The sequence below is a fragment of the Carassius gibelio genome, chromosome A8, assembly GCF_023724105.1.
Source record: "Carassius gibelio isolate Cgi1373 ecotype wild population from Czech Republic chromosome A8, carGib1.2-hapl.c, whole genome shotgun sequence".
NCBI lineage: Eukaryota > Metazoa > Chordata > Actinopteri > Cypriniformes > Cyprinidae > Carassius > Carassius gibelio.
This window is the reverse complement of record NC_068378.1, coordinates 17,906,254-17,921,509: the sequence shown is the minus strand read 5'-3', so window position 1 is coordinate 17,921,509 and position 15,256 is coordinate 17,906,254. Positions and strand designations below refer to the sequence as shown.

Genomic DNA, 15,256 nt, shown 5'->3' with positions numbered 1-15,256 from the left:
CCAGCCATTAAAGTGAAAATAAAGACTTGACTGCATGTATTCAGTGTTTTTCTATGACTAAACTCATTTTTATTTCAATCTTAACTGCATATTCAGTCAGATCCATTAATGTAAAATTTTAGATCTCAGGTTTAAAATTCTCAGGATCTTCAGGTTTTTTTACACATGGTATTTGAATTGGGACAATCTTTGGTAGTTGACATACTTGTTCTGATTTTGATTGCTATTGCATTTGCAGTAGTGTATGCAGCCTTGTCAATTCACCTTTTTTTCTACTTTTGAAGCACTCTTGTCAACTAGTTTTTATATATCCTAATGTCAGATTCTGTTCTATGTTATATATATATATGTGTGTGTGTGTGTGTGTGTGTGTGTGTGTGTGTGTGTGTGTGTGTGTGTGTGCGTGTGTGTGTGTGTGTGTGTGTGTAATTGACCTTTTGGGTTGCATGCAAACACAACAAGTATAATCAGGTTCACAAAGAAAAGAAAATGACCACTGTAGCCAAATTCCAGAAACAAAAATAAACAAAAATTGCATGGCACTGAATCAAAAATAGAACCTAACCTAAATCAATTCTGAATCAAAACACATCAAACTGGATCAAATTCAATTTAAAATTTAATCAAATCTCACTAAATCAAACTGAAGCAATCAAATCAAGTCAATTACAATAAAATTCTAAATAATGAATTTATTAAATAAAATCAGCTCACACTGCTTAGTATCCAAATAAAATCAAATCAAAGCAAAACAGTAACAAATCACATTCTGTCAAAATTACATTGCGTCAAATCAAATACTTTAAATTAAGGAGAGTCATGCCACTGTCCTGTTTAACTCCAATCCTAATTAAATACACCTGAACCAGCTAATCTCAGTCTTCAGGATTACTGGAAACTTCCAGGCAAGTGTGTTTTTGGCAGGCTGGATCCAAAATCTGCAGGATGTTGGCTTTTCAGGAGCAGGATCGGACATCCCTGCTTTAAAATGACAAAGCCGAAAATGTTGATCTGATAGTTGGCTTGGTATATTTGTACATCTTGTAGATCTGCAGTTGGGCAGGGGTCGTGAGCTTCATGAGTCTCTGTGGGAAGTGAAACTGAATACAGTGTGCTATCTGAAAAACAGTGGCGCATTCTCCATCCTGGCCTTCGATACCTTTTTCTTCAGTTTGCAAACCCTCCTCAGACTTCTCAAGCTTTCATGGTGCAATGCTGCCGTAATTCACAGAAACCATTGCCCATCTGCTCAGGTCAGCAGAATACAACGATAAGGCCGCTCTGATTTGTCTAGCGCAGATTCTCAGACATTACAACATCACATTCAGGATACAACAGTTTGTTCTAAAACTGCTGCCATTCTGGTGCCACAGAAACAAACTGAGCCCTGGGAGAGATTTTTGGCATGTGATGATTTCAAGTGACTTACCGCTGGGCCGTGTGGAGACTGCAGCGTTGTAGCCGTCGGCTCCGAGATGTGTTCATCTGAAGGTCAAGCTAATAAAACAAAAATTTGAGCAGTTTAAACATTCATTTCTTCCTCAAATCTGTATATTTGCAAACAAAGTATCTCCTTCACAACAGTTTTCTAATTGTGTTAAATAATGTCACAGGTTGAGTTGAGCTAAATAACTCAAATCTACTGTAAAACTAAAGATTCTTTAAATATATTCAAGCGTAAAATTCAAAACCATGCAAATGACACTTTTTTTCTCTCTTTTTCGTCACATGCTTGGACTTATAACAGCTGTGCATTGTCCATGAGTTGTCCAATTTGTTCACAGCATGTGTGTCTATCCCAGTTTACACAGCATTACGTCAGCAAAATGTGGAGTCTGAGGACTGCTAAGGCTCAGGGTAGCATTTCTTATGGCCTTAGGCTATGTGGTAAATACTCATTTGCTTTCATGGTGTAAAGACAGCCGAATGACCCACCGAATGAATCACATTTGTCACGTAAGCCTGGCAGTAGAAGAAAGGGTTTGGGCTGGGCAAGAGATGAGGTTAGAGTCACAGTTAACAGAACATCATTTGCTCAGTCAGATAATGAGGTCAGCTCTATACGCAACTACGAATTACCTCACACAGAGACCTGGTTTATACCCAGAATTAACATCAGTCTCTAAAAAAGATGCAAAGAATTGTGCAAAGAGATAATTTACATAAGATTCAGTTGTAATTTAAAAAGCATTTGGCTACATCATACAGGCATGTGCCACATACTTTAATGGCCTGTCCCCTCACCTTATAGTGGAGGAAATGTAAAAAAAATGGCTGCAGTTATATAAAAAAAAAAAAATGAAAATTAAGCATAGTGGAGATAAATGGGGTACTGTTTTTGTCTCTGTTTATTTGCAGGAGCAAGTTTTTAAGGAAGTCTTTTTGTTATTTGAACAGAGATTCTGTAAAAACTGAAATATTGTTATATAAATTACCATTTTCCATTTATTCCTCTGAAGCATAATTTTCAGCATCAATACTCCAGTCTTCAGTGTCACTTGATCCTTCAGAAATCATTCTAATATGCTGGGTTACTGTTCACGAAATATTCATATTTATTATCAATGTTCAAAATATTTGAACTGGTTAATAGATCTATGGAAAACATGACCATTTTTTTAAAAGGATTCTTTTATGAATAGAAAGTTCAAAAGCACAATTAATGTGAAGCATTGTTTTTTGTGTCAATATATTTACTTTTAATTTAATCAATTTAATTTAACACAAGAGACGTGTTACCAACAGGTGTAACTGACAATCTTCTCGTCTGACCGCCAGGGAACGGATCGCCTAAGACGGATGTTAACACTGGGTGTAAACAGTGCCAGAGTAGGAGGAAACTGAATGACAGATTCTCATCTTCAACGACTGCTGCACATTTGTGCTCCTTTGTCTGATCTAAACCTCTTCAAACACGATTAACAGATGCTTGGATGAGAGGGCCATAAGCTGCCTTATGCTAAACCAGACACCTTTTATGATTCACTCTTGTTTTTTGGTAACTGATTTTTATAAAATAAGCGCCTGACAAGTGTGAAATCCTGTGAGAGTCTAAAATTGGGCGCCTGGGATTTGACACCAACTGTGGTTATTTAACTTTATAGAATGTGCTAAACCATCTGTGCTTATGGGACATGGGTTAACAAATAAGTGTTAATTAAGCAGTTCTCTTTTAAAAATGAAGAGTGTAAATGTGTATAAGCTACAAGGAATAGTTCTTTTGTGAGGCTTTATATTGAATGACAGACCCTTGATGTGTCCATCAATTAAGTGTAATACCCCTGGTTAACAGGCCTGAGGGGATTAGCTCTTCAGGCTATTGTGACTTCCCAAAACCCTGACTGAGTAAATGTTCTGGATGGATCTTTATTTAAGGAGAACATTCTCTCAGCCACCCTAGTGTGCTTTGTCAGCTGGATTTTCACCTCCCTGTCTGGAACAACAGATATCAAACCTGCCTGGTGATTTTTTTGTTTGAGAAGGGAACATTAATGGAGATTTGTATTTTGTGATGGGAACATTAATGATTAACCTGTCTGATATTCAGAGGGATGTGACAAGATACGGTATACAGTAACTAACTTGCTTTTAGTATTTTAACAGTCATAACATTAAACATGAAAATATTAAACATTTCATCTTTAAATTCTATCAGTATCAAAACTGTTTGGATTACAATACATCCCCAATGGGCCATCTTCACTACCATTCAAAAGACTGGGGTCAGTAAGATTTTAATGTTTTTGAAAAAGTCATTTAGGGTGCTATTTAGAATTTCTAATAACCATTTTCTATTTTAACATATTTTACAATTTAATTGATTTTAGTTATGGCAAAGCTGAATTTTCAGTGTCGTTTACTTCAATCTTCAGTTTCCTTCAGAAATCATACTAGTATGCTAAAGAAACGTTTCTTATCAATTATTAAAACGGTGCAGCTTAATGTTTCGGTGGACACTGTGTTACAATTTTTTCAGTATTTTTGGATGAATAAAAGAACAGAATTTATTTGAAACAAAAATCTTTTGTAGCTTAATAAATGTCATCCTTGTCGTTTTTGATCAATTTAAGGCAGCCTTGCTGAATAAAAGTATTGATTAGTTAAAAAAAATCTATTAGTGTAACAATCCAAATAAAATATTTCACTCAGACACTAGTATAAATACTTAACCAAGCTATACAATGCTTAAATATTCATAAAGTAATTCCGTGCATTCTCTGAACGACTATAAAATAAGCATTCTCTCTACATGATTGCACATCAGGCGCAGTTGTTGGACTGGAACTGTCAAAAAGGACATCCAGAGATGTGTCAGCGTAAGTGGTGACGTTTCCTTGCCGAATGAAGGTGACCACACTGTTGGGTGACAACATGTTTCTAAGTAATGCCTCAGTCTGATGCTCAATCTGTTTCTTTTGCATGTGTGAACTCATCACTCACTCACTTTCTGACTTTCTTACACCTTCACTCTCATTTACACCTACTCTCCTCTATTTGATCAAATTTTGGGAGGTTTTTGGAGAAACTCCAAAATACAATACATTTCTTCTCATTAATCCTGATATGACAGAACAATGGAGAGAAAGACAAGAGATGAACAATTATCTCACATCTTGCTCTCATTCTGATAGCTCACTCCATAAATATATATATATATATATATACAGTATATATGCATTGATCGGCAGCCTCAGCCGCTTCTAAGAATTTAGACACAGAAACGAGATCTCCGGAGACAGAACCAATCAACTCTTGATTGACTTCCTGCATAATGTGGATGGACAGGCTGCCACGCTGGCAGTGGTTCACACAGGCTAATTGAACTGCTGACATCTGCACTATGAAAACCACCCTCATAAATACACATGGACGTGCTCACGACGCATTCATCACGTATTTGTAAATACTGTGCACTATTGGCTAAAGGGCAAAATCACAGGAGATCTTTTTGCTTTTGATCAGCGTTCATGGGAAGTAAATAGAACAACCAACATCAAAGAGAGAAAAGAACAAATTCTGATCATCGCTGCCCATGTTTCACACTCTTCTCTTGCTCTCCAGATCTTTGACAATCAGCACACATCAAAACAATTCTCCTGTCTGCTGTGAAGAGATGTTAGAAGTTGATACGGTAGTTCATGAAATATTAATAGTTTGTTATTAAGCGTTTAAAGCCAAACATGTCATTTTTTATATAAAAATAGCAGATTAATACACAAAGACAACAATGAATAAGCCACCTGAATAGTATCAAAACATTACTTGCTGACCAACCTATGACAGCAACCGTGGCTCAAGCAATGGCACGAGCTGTATGTTATCTGTCAATATTAGTGAAGAAATCTCAGAGATATAAGCAAAGAAAATGGTAAGGTGTTTGAAGTCTCATGCATGTAGGGAGTCCATGCCTCAGGAAAGAGAGAGGGAGAAATTATAGACTTGGCCGAGTGCCTGGCCCTCAGGCCAGAAGCTTCATCCCTCATTGCCAAAGAAGGCAGAGCTCAAGTGAGGAGGAATTAAAAGAAGAAGACTGCAAGCATATGCTACGGTCTTTTTTCATTCTGGCCTTGACTATATGACCCTGAGGCTTTCAAATTGACCAGAGCATATTTCACCCACACAGCACTACAGAAGTTGTGCTGGTGGGTCTGACCCCCAACCTCCAAACATCTCACCCACCAGGAGTCGATCTCTATCAGAAACTGGGAAATGTGAGATATGCAAAAACTCCCTTTTAATTGGAAGGCAGAGATTGTGACGGAAAAGTAATTAGTAGTTATTAATTTTGTAATTACCTCCCCACAACATATTAAGGGTGATTCATTTGGGCATGACAATTCTTTCTCTAACAATTCAAGATCAAATCCACAACAATTCATAACAAAAATGTCAGATTAATTCTTAATACTTCTGGTTATGGGAAAACAGTACATAATGTTTAACAACAACTCAACACAACGGAGTAACCCATTACTTTAGATGACTGCAATACAAATTTAAGAATACAATACCATTTTAAGAATCAGTTTAATATCTGTCCTGGCATAACATCACATGAAAAACTAAGGTGAAGTACATTGTATTTTATATTTAAGGTAAAGATGATGACATCAGATGATGATGTCTCCCAGGTGCTTTGTCTCGAAGTGCAACGTACAGATCCCTAGTCAGACTATGATGACTGCAGCGTAACATATCACTTTCTCAATAAAGAATCCTGCTGAAGGTACAAAATAGTCTCCTGGTCTTTGCTTCTGAGTTTCCTATACAATAGTCCGTAAAAATATTCTTGTAAAAGACTTTAAAACACCTGTATTTCAATGACTAATGCAAGAAAATTGGCTGGAAATGTAGCAGCGCTGAAGACAGACCTAGTGAGAGTGGTGTTTCATTTCTGTGTAGACACTTTGATTATCTCTCTGGATGGAGCATCACAGCCTTGTAAATCCGCACAAGGCACAAATGAAAGGTCTCACATCCTAGCAGAAAAACAACAATAAACCCTGACTCACCTTGGGATGCTGAAAGTAACTTCTTAGGTGGTGTCGTTTCCCGGCGGCTCACTTTCAATGCCGTGCTGCAAGAAGCTCCTTCCACATCCACACTAGATGAAAACTTGAATAGGTTGACACATTTCCCCGAATTTGTCTGTGAAAAAAATTGCAAAACTTTCTTTCAAGGGACTGTATTTCATGAAGGTTTACCAGATGTTGAGTACTTCTATCGCTCAACTGCTCAACCTAGTTTTGTAATTTTTCAATATTTAAATACTTTTGGTCCCACTTTATATTAGGTGGCCTTAACTACTATGTACTTACATAAAAAATAGGTACAATGTACTTATTATGTTCATATTGCATTGTAAAACACTTTTGCTGCTATTGTTGTGGGATAGGGGTAAGGTTAGGGAGAGGGTTGGAGGTATGGGTAAGTTTAAAGGTGGGTTAAGGTGTAAAGTATGGGTCAACAGTGCAATTATAAATGTAATTACAGAAATTAAATACAGATGTAATTATACATCTGTTTTTTTTATATAAGTACAATGTAAAAACATGTATGAACACAATTAGTACATTGTACTAAATTATTAATTAAAATGTAAGTACATAGTAGTTAAGGCCACTTAATATAAAGTGGGTCCATACTTTTTTCTGTACCAATTCTGAATAAGATTGATTTTATCCAATAAAATCTGCTTGGTAGTTTTGTCACAGTTTTACAGTGTTTAGCTTCCCATTCACCTCATGACCGAATAAAATAAAACAATCTGCATGATGGCGTATTAAAATAAATATTGCTTTCTTTTTACTTTCTAATTATCAAAGAATTCAGAAAAAAAGTATCACGGTTTCCACATAAATATTAAGCAGCGCAACTATTTTACAATGAACATGCAAAATAAACAATTAAAAATGTTTGTAGGAAAAAAAAAAAAAAATTCCTCAAATGTGTTCCTTATGAGTGATATAATCCAACTGCTCTTATTTTGTCTTCCTTCTTAATCAGTGCCATTAATGCCACAATAGAGTCAGATTTCTTTTAGCACTATTCTCTAAATGTATAATTACATAATTAGTCTGCCACCATTAATTTAATTGCAACCTCCTGATTAGAGGCATTGCATAAGGACTCTAAAACAGCCTGCATGGGAGTGGCACATCTTGTGATATTACCATTATTCCAGTGTGTGGTTTTATGTATTCAATCATTACCTGCTGTGTGCTTGCAGAGTAGACCATGTCGCCCCAAGGGTTGGGGAGAGCACTGCCCTGCAAGTCAAGGCACACATTCTCTCCGGGACCCTCAGGATCCGAAAACAGACTCCAAGCACACCGACGCACACACTGCATAAACGCTGCTCTGTGCACAGCTGGGGATGTAATCTTACGAAATAGAGAGAGAGAAAGAACAAGATAAAGAGACATTTTGCTCTCAGTTTGTCCCCGAAAACGCATCATCTAATGTTCCAAGTCATCAGAACAAGGTGTCGCTCTTTAAATATAACTTGGTTCAACTTTTTTCATACTACCAATTGGACAGTGATTTCTTCTTTGGAAACAATGCTGCCAGAAACACTTTCCAGAATCTAAAATCAGCAGCTACAATCACACAGATAGGAAATATATCAGCCTTTTATTTCCCAAAATGTACACATGTACACACACTTACACAAACTAAACAGATTAAATAAAATAAAGATGACATAAAATGAGAACGAGAGAGAAAAAGATGGAGAACTGAGCCTCCCCTCGGCTTTCTTATGATCCCTTGGGATCAGGCATTAAAGTTAATCAATAAATGAGCTGGTCAGGCTCAGCTCACCGTAATTAATCATGACAGAAAAACAGCAAGGGAGAGAAGGAATTATACAGCCCCCCTTTCTCTCATTGCCACCTCCCTCTGAGGTTTGATGTATCTGGCCAGTGATATATAGGCTCAGGCTGTATATTAAATATCCAGTTCAGCATAGAGCGTTGATACATAGAGATGTATTTTACACTTCACAGCATGAGAGAGAGACACTGATTGACAGAGAAAGAGCGAGTAAGAGATTTATAATCACCTTTAACAGTCCCTCAGTATCTCAGACCCACTATGACACAATCAGTCTTGGGTACAAATGCCACAAATGATCTCAATTATGATCTTTCAAAAGAAACCCTGTTCTCTCAGAATTTCCTTTCATAGCCACAGACAAGTGCACATCATCACAGTGCAGACAAAACTAAAATACAACGAATAAAATACAACATATGTAATTGACTGAAATTATTAATTTATATACATTAAATATATATATTTATATAAGTGCTATATTTTATTATTACTAATATATTTACTGTTTAAAAATAACAGAAGCAACATTTTAAATATTTCATTTTATTTTCATATTAATTAATAATATATACTATTATTAATAATAATAAAATGTAATAACATCATATAACACATTTTAGAAATGGGGAGCAAAAAGTCTAGGCCTCATTGAAAGTCAGATTCAAAGTCTTTTTTTCTATTTTTTTTTTACTTATGCATTATAATGTAAATAAACAAGGAGAGAGAGAGAATAAGAATTTTTAAGAATGTACTATTTCTAGATTACTAATCAAATAAACCAAATTTGTGGTGTTTATAATTTAAACTAATTTGAATAAACTGTCAGATGTTCTTGCTTCCAGTGAAGCTCAAGATGCTCTTTGGCTCATTCTTAAATCATGTTTAAGAATATGATCATCAACAACCTTGTGGGGCTGATGTAGCTCAAGTGCTGTCATTAAAGCAAAATTAACTCATATGCACTTTTCCATTACTGACACCTGGAGAGGTACATAGCACATGCTGGGATATCAATACCACATTTCTAATTAAAGCGCCAGCTCCAAGAAACACTTTCTTTTTAAGAGCATTCTATTCATGAAGGTGTAGACTCGGCATATTGCCAATTTTTCACTATGGAGACGATTCCTACAAATCCTTACAAAATCCTTAGAACACTTCAGATATTTAGACTGAAGTTCCCCAGCTTTTGTTCAACCTAACATGGTCTGAAGATGAAAATAATCACTGCTACATAATTTACCCTGAATCCTTCTTGTCAGCTCCCAAGCTCCCCTCTCACTGGAGTCAACAAGATTTCATTCTGGAACGTTTCCCGCAAAATCTTTTGAGCAGACTGATGCTGAATATCTCTCTGGAGATGTCTCTGATTAGAACTATGTCTTTTATATAACATATTAATCGCTATCTTTCCTGCCTATTGCCTCAAAAATGAGATATGGCATGGATATACAACAACAACATTGAGGCTCAGAGAAATCTGGATTAATTAAATATTTTGCAGAAATATGAATGTGGCCTGAATTTTTGTAAATGGTAGACTGAAACATGACTGTTAAAAAGTCACTCAAAATGTCTAGAGGTATTCAAACTATTTGCATCCAGCGTATGTTTGAGACCTGCAAGAAAGTCAAGAATTAATTATAATAAATCAAACCATTACTAGATATAAACTTAAGCTGTGGCTTTTCAAAGAATTGTGATGAATCTAGGGTATTGCGTATGATTTCAACACTGTTCAGAACAAACCCTATGGGCATACGCCAGACAGTAACAATGACATGGCACCCATGTCAGGCAATGATCATAAAACACACATCTCAACAGCCCTTACCCTCAGCTTCCACACAATAAATCAAAGCAGGGCGGAATCACTGCCAGCTCTGAGAACAAATTGATAACTGCTGGTTTTGGTAACAAGCTGAGCTATTAAAGTGGCTGGTGGTGTGGAGGTTGGAGCGAGGCTTCGGGTAGGGAGGCCGTGAGCTGCAGCCCAGTGTGAAGAACTGTCAGCGGGTGTGCGCTATGCTACATTGGGACTGCCAGCAGGACTGATGGGAAGGGGATGAGCAGGCGGAATAATAATGAAGTATCCTTCCCTAAGTCCAGTCATGTAGCAAACTTCAGTCAGAACTGTGTTGCCATTGCACAAGAACCTGCTTTAAAGCAGCTGAATAAAACATCCAAGCAGAATCTACCGTAGAATTGTTCTGAAGCTTTAAATCTTCCCAGTTCTGTAAGAAAATGGTAAATGTACTAACTACACCAAAATTTATCTATACAAAATTTACAAATGAAACAAAATGTAATAAATTAATTAATTATTTTTGCATTTCTTCACAAATTACAAAATTATCAAATCTTAAAATGAAATATATAAATCATACATATATAAGTTCCATATTATATAATTGAATTTAAAGGGGTCATGAACAGGCTTTATTATTTTTGCATAGTAAACTTACTGTGTGTCTGTTTGACAAGATATGTCCTTTTTTGTTTAGACACATGCACTTAATCAGGACAAACCAAGCAATCCCTAACAAAGCAATAGTGACATATTACAAGAACAGTATTTTTTACTCACGTAAGTGTGCTGTGCAATTCCTGTTGGATCCAATATGGACAGCACAGCATTGCTTTTTAATCTCAGTCTCTCTGCAAATCCAGCATCGACCTATGTCTTGTTTACAAAGGAATCCGCTGAGAAATGAAGCGAACAAATGTTTTACTCACGTGAGCTGAAACTTCATTAAAAATAAAGTTCAACCATGCATTCCTAATATTTGACATGGAAGGAAGGAAGGAAGTGACTGTGTTTTTCCACAACCAGGAACTGCACAATATTTTGCAATCTTCAATGGCGTGTTTATTGCTTGGAGACTCGATGTAAGGGAAACAGGTTAATTTAGTTCAAAGGGAATCATTTAAGGTATTATATGGAATTTGGACAGAATCAATGTTCTACGACTGCATTCAACACATTGATAGAAGTTGCAGCAAGATAGAAAGTAAAGAATGAGTTTAAGAAAATTAAAATGTGAAATCCCAAGTTTATAGCAATACGCGTGTACTGTTTTCCATACTGTATATGTCCTGTGTATACTTCAACAGCAAGCTAAACTGCTCCTTATCAACATCACATATATGGAATTTCCTTTTTCATACTTTAATAAGGGAAGGGTAAAAATATGAAATAAGAAGAGAACAATAAACAATATGAATTGTGATTCCAAATGTGTACGTAAAGGAATCAATCTTTCAGATATCTTGTAATCTAGATCAAACATTTCTGCTTATTAGATAACACAAAAATACACTGTCAGGCAAATGCAAATGATAAATGTATCAATGGCTCTCATATGGTCTAACGAGAAAATACATCTAAGATGCACTCAATTAATACAAATTACAAAACTTCAAATTAATCAAATACAATTGAAGGTAATATGAACAATGACAATAAAACATACCGACAAAGCTATCAAAGGCCAAGGATGAATGCAGATGGATACTGATTCACTGCGTCCTGACTCAAGAATAGAATACCAGCATGGTAAGTGCTAATTTCCTTGTTAGTCATATGATCAGTCACATGATACAACAGCTTTATTCTCAGAGCAGCCAGCAGGGAGAGACAAACCAAACATTTATTCCTTAATTAACTTAAACAATTACTGTAACAGAAAACGTGAAATTGCGTAGACAGGAACAACCATCAATCACTTAACTCCCGCATTGAGTTCCACAATGAGGTTAAACTTTATATGAAATGCACCAGCTCAGTTCAGAATCTGGAGGTAAGTTACTTGTGTTGCCTATGTAAAGGGGTTCCCTTTGTTGTTGTCGAAAAGAGGGTTTCTCAAGGTTGCTGATTGGCTGGAAGTTCAGTAGTCGTTGAAGTGATGTCTTGGGAAGCCAGTCGTTGGAAATTGTCTGAAGATACAGAGTTGTGGGCAGGATGAAGTTTCAGAGAGGCACTCAAGGATGGACTCGAAGACATAGCGTTTGGCAAAACTTAACTCAGAACACAAAACTCTCAACGGAAAAGAAACTAAAGTAAAAGAATAGAAGTAAAGTTTGACAAGACTAGGTGGCATTTCTTCTCATTGTGGCTAAGTAGCAGCGGGCATGCAGCCCGAAGCACGCTGGAAGGGCCCTCAGAGAACGCGAAAGGAATGGCAAAAAGCATGGCTGAAAGTGCTGACTAAATCCACGGCTACAAGCCATGACCAAAAAGCTAAAGAGCTAAAAGGCTGGCATGACTAAAAGCAAAAGCTCAAAGCTAACACTTAAAGCAAAAGCTAAGAGCATAATTTGATGGTTTACTGAATATTTGAACCAAGCTGCGGGACAACTCCCAAATGGTGTCTTAACCAATTAGATATTGTCTTTGCTCAGGGCGTTGTATATTCCTCCTTCCCATTCATAAATCAAATGTCATCTTATCAATCATGTGATCCAAATTTTTCCGCTCTTGCAGTGTATACTTTTGGACATGATTCCTATAACAAGAATATGATACATATGACACAGATTTGATTGTCAGAAACGTTTCAAGCAAGAAGATTCAAACACACATATACTAAACATGAATATGAACCCTTAAGCTATTCAAGTTATTAAAAAGACATCCACAATAAGTGATTAGAAACATTATAGTCCAATCTGTGAGTTACATATATGATATGGAGTCACGCAATGGACTGATATTAATTTATAAGTCTTTTACAGTCTTTTTGAGTGCCTAACCAAAGGTTAAACATCCCTTTAAAGGAATTTAAGTCTGTTTCTTTTCTCTAGGTGGGTAAAGGCAATCCAAAGAGCTTGTGATAATGATTATTATTATGGATTTACATGTGATGGTCATGCTGTACATCTCTTTGACCATCAATCTTGATTACTAGCCCCAAATTTGAAAATCTCCTTTCCGAATTGGAATTGTCCATAATTGTTCTTTTGTTCTAATGTTTAAAGCTGTTCAAGCAGTTCGCTCTGAAACCCTACATCCTTGGTTGCTCGCTCTGGTTTAGCGCCACTTATGTTATTTACTTACTATATCATGCGCAAATCAGTGTGCGGGGGTTCAGAATTAGGCGTTGATATTCTTTTGTGAAGGCGGTGTTTAACCTTCAGCATCGCATTAGTTCAGGCAGGCCATGTCAGTCAAGCTGGCATCAGCGGACAGTCGACTGTTCCTGACATGTACCAATCCAGTCTTGACACCTATCACAAGCGGTTGATTTAAATTCCCATTCTTCAGCATCTCTTTCATCGCATCGCTGGTTGCAATTACCTCCCTCGTCCAACCCCGACTTCCACTTAACTGAACCTGTAATCTGATCTAACTTTGTTCTTTCTTTACAGTCCTTTCATTGGATGCATTCTCTCTCACATTGTGTTTTACAACTCATGTTACTGTGAATTGTAATTATGTATGCATATATCTATGTATGGGGGGGGGGGTTGTCTCGCTGCTATCCCTGCTCTGTCCAAGCACGGCTGCATGGACAGGTGTGTGGAGTGTTGCCCAGAACATAACCATACCGCCAACACTAACTGTTTGCTATATAATTGTAATAAATATACTTGACAGTTTGATTGAACTATCTATTACGTCATACTGTAGGTAGGCAGATTCAAGGATCTGGCTTTCAGTGGGCCTGCTGTCAAAAAAAGTACAAACTCATGGGATATCCTTTTAGTATGATGACCTCTTACATTTCAAAAGCTGAAGTAAAAGTTGATTTCTCAACTCATGACCCCTTTAAATATTAATAAACTTCTAAAAAACAAATTAATGAGGCGGGAAAAGATTATACATATAGACATATTAAGAACTAAATAAAATAATCATATAATAATTTATGAAAGACCCCATTGGAACATAACTGTAGTTATATCATTTGATAAGCATGTTACAATAGTGCACCTCTTTACATGGCTTATATTTCATGTCCGATTATCTTTGCAAGACACTTATGAAGTCCTTGTTATGTCATTTTAAGCAATGCAGCAGAGAGCATCTGATAGACAAAGAAAAGCATCAAAGAGAAATCAAATCGAGATTCACTGTAGCACATAACTAACAAGAATTCCACATTAAAACTCACAACATCGCAGCTCTGTCTCAAGAACATAAATGCTAAAATGATTTTAAAGAGCAAACAAGGAAAACTTTGCCATGCGTGAATACAATTACAATAAACAGGAAATTGCCAGAGGCAGAAATTAAGCTTTTTGTGTTTATAAGCGGAAAGAAGCATAAGAATGCCAACAAAAACTGCAAAGAGTTAATTAATACCAAATTCATCATTAGAAATTGATTAAATGTTGGAGCCCTCACAAAAAAAACAAAAACAAAAACGTGTATAAATGCATAAACCAATCAAGGTGAAAGACCAGACGTCTTTGACAGATGGCTGCCGGCGAATTCACAGACATAAGACAGATCATTCGGTCCTCCTTATTTTTTTATCTAGCTTTTGCAGAAATAACACTAAAACCGAAAGTTGATTCGAATATACAGTGAAACTGTTGTAGTCTGACAACTCCTTTTCCACCGCGACGGCAGAGACAGCAGCATACTGATGAATGAAATTGTGTTCTCAGACATTTGGCTGGCGTATTCCTCAGGGACGGCTCAGGCATGTGGCGGGTGGCAGGGACAAGGCAATACATTGTTGGCTCTCGCCGCCGTCATGGTGAGAGGCTGATGCCAGACCTTTCCTGCACATGCTGTGTCGAGTCTTTAGCTCAGCACATTCTCAGAACTGTCTCTTGTCTTTGTTTAAAAACTCTCAGAAGGAACAGTGATGAATGTGTCAGAAACTTTGTTTTAAATAATTAAAAGAGAGAAACCGTTTTTGAGAGAGAAACACAAAAGACAATGGCAAGGTTCAATGAATAAATAAGTGTT

The 15,256-nt window shown here is 36.6% G+C and overlaps 1 pseudogene; it reads right to left on the bottom strand.

Annotated features, from left to right (window-relative positions):
• Nucleotides 1-11,905, bottom strand: part of LOC128018143 (nephrocystin-4-like) — a 66,260-nt pseudogene extending 54,355 nt beyond the window's left edge.
• Nucleotides 11,906-15,256: the final 3,351 nt, after the last annotated feature.